Source organism: Bos javanicus, chromosome 16 (assembly GCF_032452875.1).
Source record: "Bos javanicus breed banteng chromosome 16, ARS-OSU_banteng_1.0, whole genome shotgun sequence".
Classification (NCBI taxonomy): domain Eukaryota; kingdom Metazoa; phylum Chordata; class Mammalia; order Artiodactyla; family Bovidae; genus Bos; species Bos javanicus.
The window spans coordinates 36,029,340-36,037,944 of NC_083883.1; the positions used below are offsets into that span (position 1 = coordinate 36,029,340).

The window sequence follows — 8,605 nt, forward strand, 5'->3', positions numbered from 1 at the left end:
TGTACGCATGTGCTAAGTCATTTCAGTCGTGTCTGACTCTTTCCAACTCCATGGAGTGTAGCCCACAAGGCTCCTCTGTCCAAGGGATTCTCCAGACAAGAATACTGGAGTGGGTTGCCATACCCTTCTCTGGGGGATCTTCCCAACCCACGGATCGATACTGTATCTCTTAGGTTTACCTGCCTTGGCAGGCGAGTTGTTTACCACCAGCGCTACCTGGGAAGCCAAAGCCCTCTCTTATCTCTACGAACTCTCAATTACAGATATTGATATAAATATAAATATTGAAGCAGGTGTCTCCTGTCTACTTCAGAGCATCTGCCTACTCATTTTTATGTTACCACTTCACTTTGGCTCACACAGGTCCACAGTGGTACCCTCCGCCAACCCACCCCAGATTACCTCTACATCACAGTCTTTGTAAGGACACACACAAAGATATGAGGAAAGAGATTTCCCTCTCCTCCTTTTTCTTTGAGCATTTACTATAGAAAATATGTAATTATAAATGCTTTCTCTTCTCTGAAAGTGAAGTTGCTCAGTCATGTCTGACTCTTAGCGACCTCACGGGACTGCAGCCTACCAGGCTCCTCTGTCCATGGGATTTACCAGGCAAGAGTACTGGAGTGGGTTGCCATTGCCTTCTCCAGAGGATCTTCCTGACCCAGGGATCGAACCCAGGTCTCCCACACTGTAGGCAGACGCTTTACCATCTGAGCCACCAGGGAAGTCCTTCTCTTCTCTGCAATGTACATAAATCCTTTTGAATGCTAGATAGGTCTTCAGTTCATTTCAGTTCAGTAGCTCAGTCATATCTGACTCTTTGCGACCCCATGAATTGCAGCACGCCAGGCCTCCCTGTCCATCACCAACTCCCGGAGTTCACTCAAACTCACGTCCATCGAGTCAGTGATGCCATCCAGCCATCTCATCCTCTGTCGTCCCCTTCTCCTCCTGCCCCCAATCCCTCCCAGCATCAGAGTCTTTTTCAACTTTTACTTTAATGTGTCAGTCTAGGCTCTGGAAAGGCAAGAAAGAGTAAGCATAGGGGGTGGAGCCAAGATGGCGGAGCAAGAGAATGCAGAGTTCGTCTGCTCACAACTAGGGCATGTCCTAAGCGCTGGTGGGTGAACTCGGACACCTGGGGGGATGGAAGGGGGGGGGATGGGAGGAATCCCCTCAGGGACAGAGGTAAGGGCGGGAGAGAGGAAAAGTAGAGGCGGGACAAGGGGTTCCTGGGGAGGGGAGAGGCTCCCATGCTCCCAGGAGCCCACTTACCAGGAGGAGATTGGCCAGGACGGAGAGGGGCCTTCGGGGGATGGGGGATTGGAGCGGAACTTGGACAGCATCTCCCCAGCCCGCTGGGCTCCAGGGTCTAAGACCAAAGTGTTGGGATGTCTACTGGGGAGGTGGGGGTAGGCTGCATCTCACCATGGGGGCAAGGGCAGTGATAGAGGAGGCAACAGGGAATCTTTTTATCTTTTTAAAATTATTTTATCTTATTTTTATTGTTTAATTTTTAATTTTTAATATTTTTATAATAAAGTATTTTAAAGTTAATATTAAATCAAAATTAATAAAACATAAACGGTTTTCCACTCCTTTGGTGTCTAAAGTTTATCTGTCTCTTAAACAGTGTCAATCCTCAAGCATCTTATCAGATAATTAAACCATGAATTGTCAATTCAGTTTAACAAATTTTGATTGTACCTCGATTATAGGCAGGATTTTGTGTTGATGCTAATTGTATTATTTTTTCTTCCCTCCAGTTTCTGATTGAATCAGATAGTTGATGTCACTGTTTTTAAATTTGGAGCTTTCTATTCTTTTTCACAGAATGTTTATTATTGTCAATGGTATGAACTTAGAAACATTCTGTTTTATATCTCTCTGTAGATAGTCTTTTTATCTATTGATAAGAGAGGTTTCTTATAGATAATGGCGATTTTACCTTCTCAAAACATGTAATCGATGAAGCAAAATACTTTGCAATGTGGTAAGATAATTATGTTTTAAAAGAACTAACTAGCCCCCTCAGGTGAAGTCCAGCAGAGACTAATTCAGAGCCACACTCTGAGTGGCAACAAGATCTCAGTTTGTAAAACTGATTTACTTTATATAGAAACAGAATAGGTGAATTTCTCCATCAAAGGGTAATGTACTCAGATGAAGTAACCAGTCATAATTCTAAACTTCACCTATTTGAAAATCTCAAAAGGAATAAGAGGATGAGGAACAGTTTTAAGAATGTCTTTTATTCCTTGCTTACTCTGAAAAAAGAATCACCCGTAATGGGATATATGAGATACTGCATTCACAAACCTTATAAGGTCTTTATTTTGGGGCAATGGTTAGAGCCAAATATCTCTAGGTATGATCAGGCCCTGAACTGTCTGAACTTCTAGAATTTGAGTACAATGTCAGGAAAGCCAACACAAATTAAACATATTAACTCTCCATAGAAGTAACTTTGTGTAGCTAACATAAGGAATAAGATTATGGAAGGTTTCAAAAGCTCATTAAAGACATGGGAGAATCTCTAAAATATTTATTAAAAAAAAAAAACAAAAACCCAAAAACCCCTCATTTTCTGAAATCTCCACACCTGTTATTGGGCCTGTCAAAAAGCAGGAGCTCAGTAAACAAGAGCGAAACTGAATGTTATTTATCAGCACTAATAATGACTAATGTAAGATAATTTATAAAACTATTAATGATATTATGCCTCAAGTGGTAGCGGTATATAAGTATCGCGGTATATATACTCAAGGAAAATTAAATAATATACAAATAAAATTAAAGAATATATATATTTGATAACTTTATATATACTATATATATATAAAGTGTACATGTACACATACATATATGCTTTTAATTTTAATTTTCTTTCATATGTGTATATTACAACTAAAAAAAAATGACACCATCTCTGAGAGATGCAAGAATTTCTATCCCTAGGAAAGATGACTACAGACTAAAATAGGAAAAAATATACAGACTGCACCACAGTCTAATGAAATGTTTTTACTCTTTCAAAAGTCTGATTATTTACTCTGTATGGAAACACTTTCCAACTTGAAAGGCATCAGACGCCAAAACGAGTATTTTGGTCACTGAAAAAATAGCTTCCAATGGAAACTGGAATTTTGTTTTGTAAATCAGTGTTTAGCCTTAATGTAGCCAGTAATAACTGTGTGACTTTGAGAAAATCAATTTACTTTTCTGGGTTTCAATATCTTCTCTTGTACAATAAAAGATTGTTTTATTGGGGAAAGTTTCCCCAATTGTGCCCCTCAGAATGAAAGTCCTAGAAATGTGCTCAATCTGCAAGAACAACTGGACATCCACATTTACTGATCCACTTGTTTACTGACTTGCCATTGATTGTTCATTGAGTCCATGAGCATTTGTTAAAACTTACTCTATTTTTAAAAAAATATATTTTCACTTTAATTTTCTTTCTGACTTCAGAGTATGAAGTACTACTCCCTTTGACCTGAGGAAGGGGAATGCTATTCCTCAGTCCTGCCTTTTTCTAGTTTCCTGAAGATGAAAGCCTTATTTAGAAATGTGAGATGAGTATCAGTGAAGACAGATTCCTAGACTGTCAAAAAGGTTGCTGTCCATCCTGTGCAGGACTTTCTAAAGGACTGTGCCATCTCATGCCCTTATTCATCCAGGCCTCTCAATCTGGCTGCAGGACATGGCCATTTGCAATGACATTCACTGAGTCCATATTTCCTATAGTCACTCTCAACCTTCTTATTCTTTTTTAAAATTTTTTATTTAAGTATAGTTGACTTACAATGTGTTTAATTTCCAATGTAGAGCAAAGTGACTCAGTTATACATACATATATATATATATTTTTTTTCATATTCTTCTCCATTATAATTTATCCCAGGACACTGAATATAGTTTCCTATGTTATACAGTAGGACTTGTTGTTTATCCATCCTATATGTAATAGTTTGCCTCTGCTAATACCAAATCTCCTTCCCCTTGGCAACCACAAGTCTGTTCTTTGTGTTCTGTAAGTCCTTTTTGTTTCTAGATATGTTTGTGTCGTATTTTAGATTCCACATATATAAGTGATATCATATTGTATTTGTCTTTCTTTTTCTGACTGACTTCACTTAGTATAATAATCTTGAGCTCCATCCATCTGTAGCAACAAATGTAGCCATTTGTTGCTGTGGATGGCATTATTTCATTGTTTTTAATGGCTGAGTAGTATTTCATTGTATATATGTACCACATCTTATTTATCCATTCATCTGTTGATTTAGATTGTTTCCATGTATTGGCTATAATAATAGTGCTGCTATGAACACAGGAGATACTTATCTTTTTGAAGTACAGTTTTATCTGGGTTTATGCCTAGGAGTAAATCCCACGGATGGAGGAGCCTGGTAGGCTGCAGTCCATGGGGTCGCTGGGAGTCGGACACGACTGAGCGACTTCACTTTCACTTTTCACTTTCATGCATTGGAGAAGGAAATGGCAACCCACTCCAGTGTTCTTGCCTGGAGAATCCCAGAGACAGGGGAGCCTGGTGGGCTGCCATCTATGGGGTCGCATAGAGTTGAACACGACTGAAGTGACTTAGCAGCAGCAGCAGCATGTAGGTTAAGACTGGATCTTATTTAACTAGATCAAAATCATGGCAAATCTTCATTTCATTAGACTAAGATAAGCCACTAAGAAGAGCTGGCTGTAAGTCAAGGCTAGAGTGTTAACAGTAATAAGAGATGTGTAAGAGACATGGAGTCAAGAAAAGAAAAGCATGGTCTGTGATTTAAGAATCTCAATTTATAACATCAGGCTTATTTCCAAGTTTGATCTCTTTGAGGTGCATCTTTCTTTTCTCCATTTTGTGAAAATATTTCAGTTTCAGAAATTGAATTTTCCCTGAAAGATCTGATTCTCAGGTATAGATAGAACTTAATTTCAATGTAAGTGCCAAAACCCACAAGACTTTGGGCACAATTCATATTTTTTTCAAATTTTTTGAATATATGCCAGTAGCTACATGAAATTCCTTTAATACCTCTTAATTGATTCTTTCATATTCTCTGTTTTTCTTCCTTTTTTGCCTACTTCCCTTAAAGAATCCAAGAGAAGATGAATAGAATAGCTTTCCAAATAAATGTGAGAATATGGTCTGTCATCCTCCTTTGTTTTTATGACTTCTCTCTTCCCCAACTTAGAATTTAGAATGTGAGACAAGAGATATTCCTACTCTCAAATAGCCATTTGTATTTTTTTTCATACTCCTTTCCCTCTCATCTGAAGCTTGAGTAGTATTTATATGTATTAAATATAAGTTAAAAACACATTTGCCAAGCACCATTTAAATTCAAAGCACCAGTAACCCTCCCAGACTTCAGACAGTAATACAAAGCTACGGTAATCAAAACAGTGTGGAACTGGCACAAAAACAGACATATGGATAAATGGCAAAGAATAATCTAGAAATAAACCCACGTTCCTGTGGTCAATTATTCTTTGACAAAGCAAGCAAGCATATACAATGGGAGAAAGTTTCTAGCACATGGTGTGGGGAAAGTTGGACAGCTGTATCAATGAAGTTGGAACATACCCTTACACCATACACAAAAAAACTCAATATGGCTTAAAGATTTAAACATTCAGATCAGATCAGATGAGTCACTCAGTCATGTCCTACTCTTTGCGACCCCATGAATCGCAGCACACCAGGCCTCCCTGTCCATCACCAACTCCCGGAGTTCACTGAGACTCATGTCCATCGAGTCAATGATGCCACCCAGCCATCTCATCCTCTGTCGTCCCCTTCTCCTCCTGCCTCCAATCCTTCCCAGCATCAGAGTCTTTTCCAATGAGTCAACTCTTCGCATGAGGTGGCCAAAGTACTGGAGTTTCAGCTTTAGCATCATTCCTTCCAAAGAAATCCCAGGGCTGATCTCCTTCAGAATGGACTGGTTGGATCTCCTTGCAGTCAGTCCAAGGGACTCTCAAGAGTCTTCTCCAACACCACAGTTCAAAAGCATCAATTCTTTGGCACTCAGCCTTCTTCGCAGTCCAACACTCACATCCATACATGACCACAGGAAAAACCATAGCCTTGACTAGACGGACCTTTGTTGGCAAAGTAATGTCTCTGCTTTTGAATATGCTATCTAGGTTGGTCATAACTTTCCTTCCAAGGAGTAAGCGTCTTTTAATTTCGTGGCTGCAGTCACCATCTGCAGTGATTTTGGAGCCCAGAAAAATAAAATCTGACACTGTTTCCACTGTTTCCCCATCTATTTCCCATATTAAGACACCATAAAACTCCTAGAAGATAACATAGGCAAAGCATTCTCTTGACATAAATCATACCAATGTTTTCTTAAGTCAGGTTCCCAAAGCAATAAAAATAATAACAAACAAATGTGACTTAATTAAATTTACAAACTTTAACATAGCAAAGAAAACCATAAGCAAGATGAAAAGACAACCTTCAGAATGAGAGAAAATATTTGCAAATGATGAAACCAACAAGGTCTTAATTTCCAAGATATACAAACAGCTCAACAACAAAATCAAACAATCCAATCAAAAACTGGGCAGAAGTCTTAAGCAGACATTTCTCCAAAGGAGACATACAAATGGCCAATAAGCATATAAAAAAATGCTAATTATTACAGAGATACACATCAGAACTACAATGAAGTACCACTTTACACAGGTCAGAATAGCCACTATTAAAAAGTCTACAAATAATAAATGCTGAAGAGGGTGTGGAGAAAAGGGAACCCTTCTACACTGTTGATGGAAATGTAAGTTGGTGAAGGCAGTGTGGAAAACAGTGTGGAGGTTCCTCAGAAAACTAAAGATCCACTTATGATAAGATCCAGCAGTTCATTCCAGACAAAGCTATAATTCAAAAAGTTATGTGCATCCCAATGTTCATAGCAGCACTGTTTACAATAACCGAGACATGGAAACAACCTAAATGTCCATTGATAGATAAATAGATGGAGATGTGGTGCGTATATACAATAGAATATTACTCAGTCATAAAAAGAATGAAATAATGCCATTTGCAGCTACACGGATGCAACTATAGATGATCACACTAAGTGAAGTAAGTCCGAAAGAAAAGACAAATGCCATATGGTATCACTTACATATAGAATCTAAAATATGACACAAATGAACCTATCTATGATGTAGAAACAAATTTACAAACACAGAGAACAGACTTGTGGTTGCCAAGGGAGAGAGGAGGGCAGTGGAGGGGTAGATTGGGAGTTTGGGGTTAGTAGATGCAAACTATTTCATATAGAATGTATGGCAAAACCCACAACATTGTAAAGTAATTAGCCTCCAATTATAATAAATAAAAATTTTTAAAAAAGGATGGATGGACAACAGGTCCTACTGTGTAGCACAGGGAACTATGCTCAATGTCCTGGGATAAACCATAATGGAAAAGAATATAAAAAAGAGAAAAAATTCAAAGCCGCAGGCTGGAAATTGAAATATGAACACTGGCTGGCAAACCCTCTGGGTTCCAGCAGTGCTAAAGCTAGTGGCTTTCATTCCAGTGGAAACTTTGTTATGGGACCATTTTTAAAAGCATTTTCTAATATTCTAATTCTACACAGTGTGCAGAATTTACTGATTATGACTGAGGCCATGAAGAACTCTTCTGCCTGCGCTAGTATTAAGGAACGGGTCACATGAGATGTTAGAAATTCTTGCTAGCTACTTTACAGCCCAGTCGCCTTACACTCTTGGTGACCTTCCTTGTTTATTCCGGTCTTGTAAAATCACTATTGGAATTGTGTGGGAGTGAAACCAAGGCCTGCCTCCGAGCGACAGCTGCGCCAGGAAATATCTTTCCAAACCTCTTCAAGGGCCTTTTTGTCAAAAAAGAAATGTGCATTCTCACTGTGGGCCTAGATGCTGTGGGAAAGACCCTCACCCTGTACAAAGTGAAGTTGGGTGAAATTGTGATCACTATTCCCACTACAGGCTTCATCATGGAGATGGTGGAATACAAGAACATCAGCTTCACTCCGTGGGACATGGGTGGCCAGGACAAGATCCGGCGTCTCTGGTACCACTACTTTTAGAACACACCAAGTCTCATCTTTGTGGTTGACAGTGTGAGAGGCCTGCGAGGCTCACATGAGGATGCTGGCAGAAGATGAACCCTGGGACGCCTTTTCCGTTCGTGTTTGCTAACAGATAGGACCTCCCCAATGCCATGAACGCAGCCGAGATCACAGACAAGCTGGGTCTACACTCTGTGCCACGGGCACTGGTACATTCAGGCCACCTGTGCCACCAGCAGGGACGGGCTCTATAAGGAGCCGGACTGGCTGTCCAATCAGCTCTGGAACCAGAAATGAGCTGTACTCTTTGCTCCTCCCCTCTTACCCCTTCTTCCTATTCCTGCGGTGTGCGTGCCAGAAGCCCTCTGCACTATCACCCTGCTTCACCGTGCTATGAATGTGCAGATGCAGCCAGCAACCGGATTTTTATTTAATGTAAATAGTTTTTGTTTCCAATGAAGCAGTTTTGGGTACTCTAATGCAATACTACTCTTTTTTTTTTTTTTTAATTGTAA

The 8,605-nt window shown here is 39.6% G+C and overlaps 1 pseudogene; it reads left to right on the forward strand.

Moving 5' to 3' along the window:
• Positions 1–1,062: 1,062 nt before the first annotated feature.
• Positions 1,063–8,398, forward strand: LOC133227349 (ADP-ribosylation factor 1-like; annotated as a pseudogene).
• The last annotated feature ends 207 nt before the right edge of the window (positions 8,399–8,605 follow it).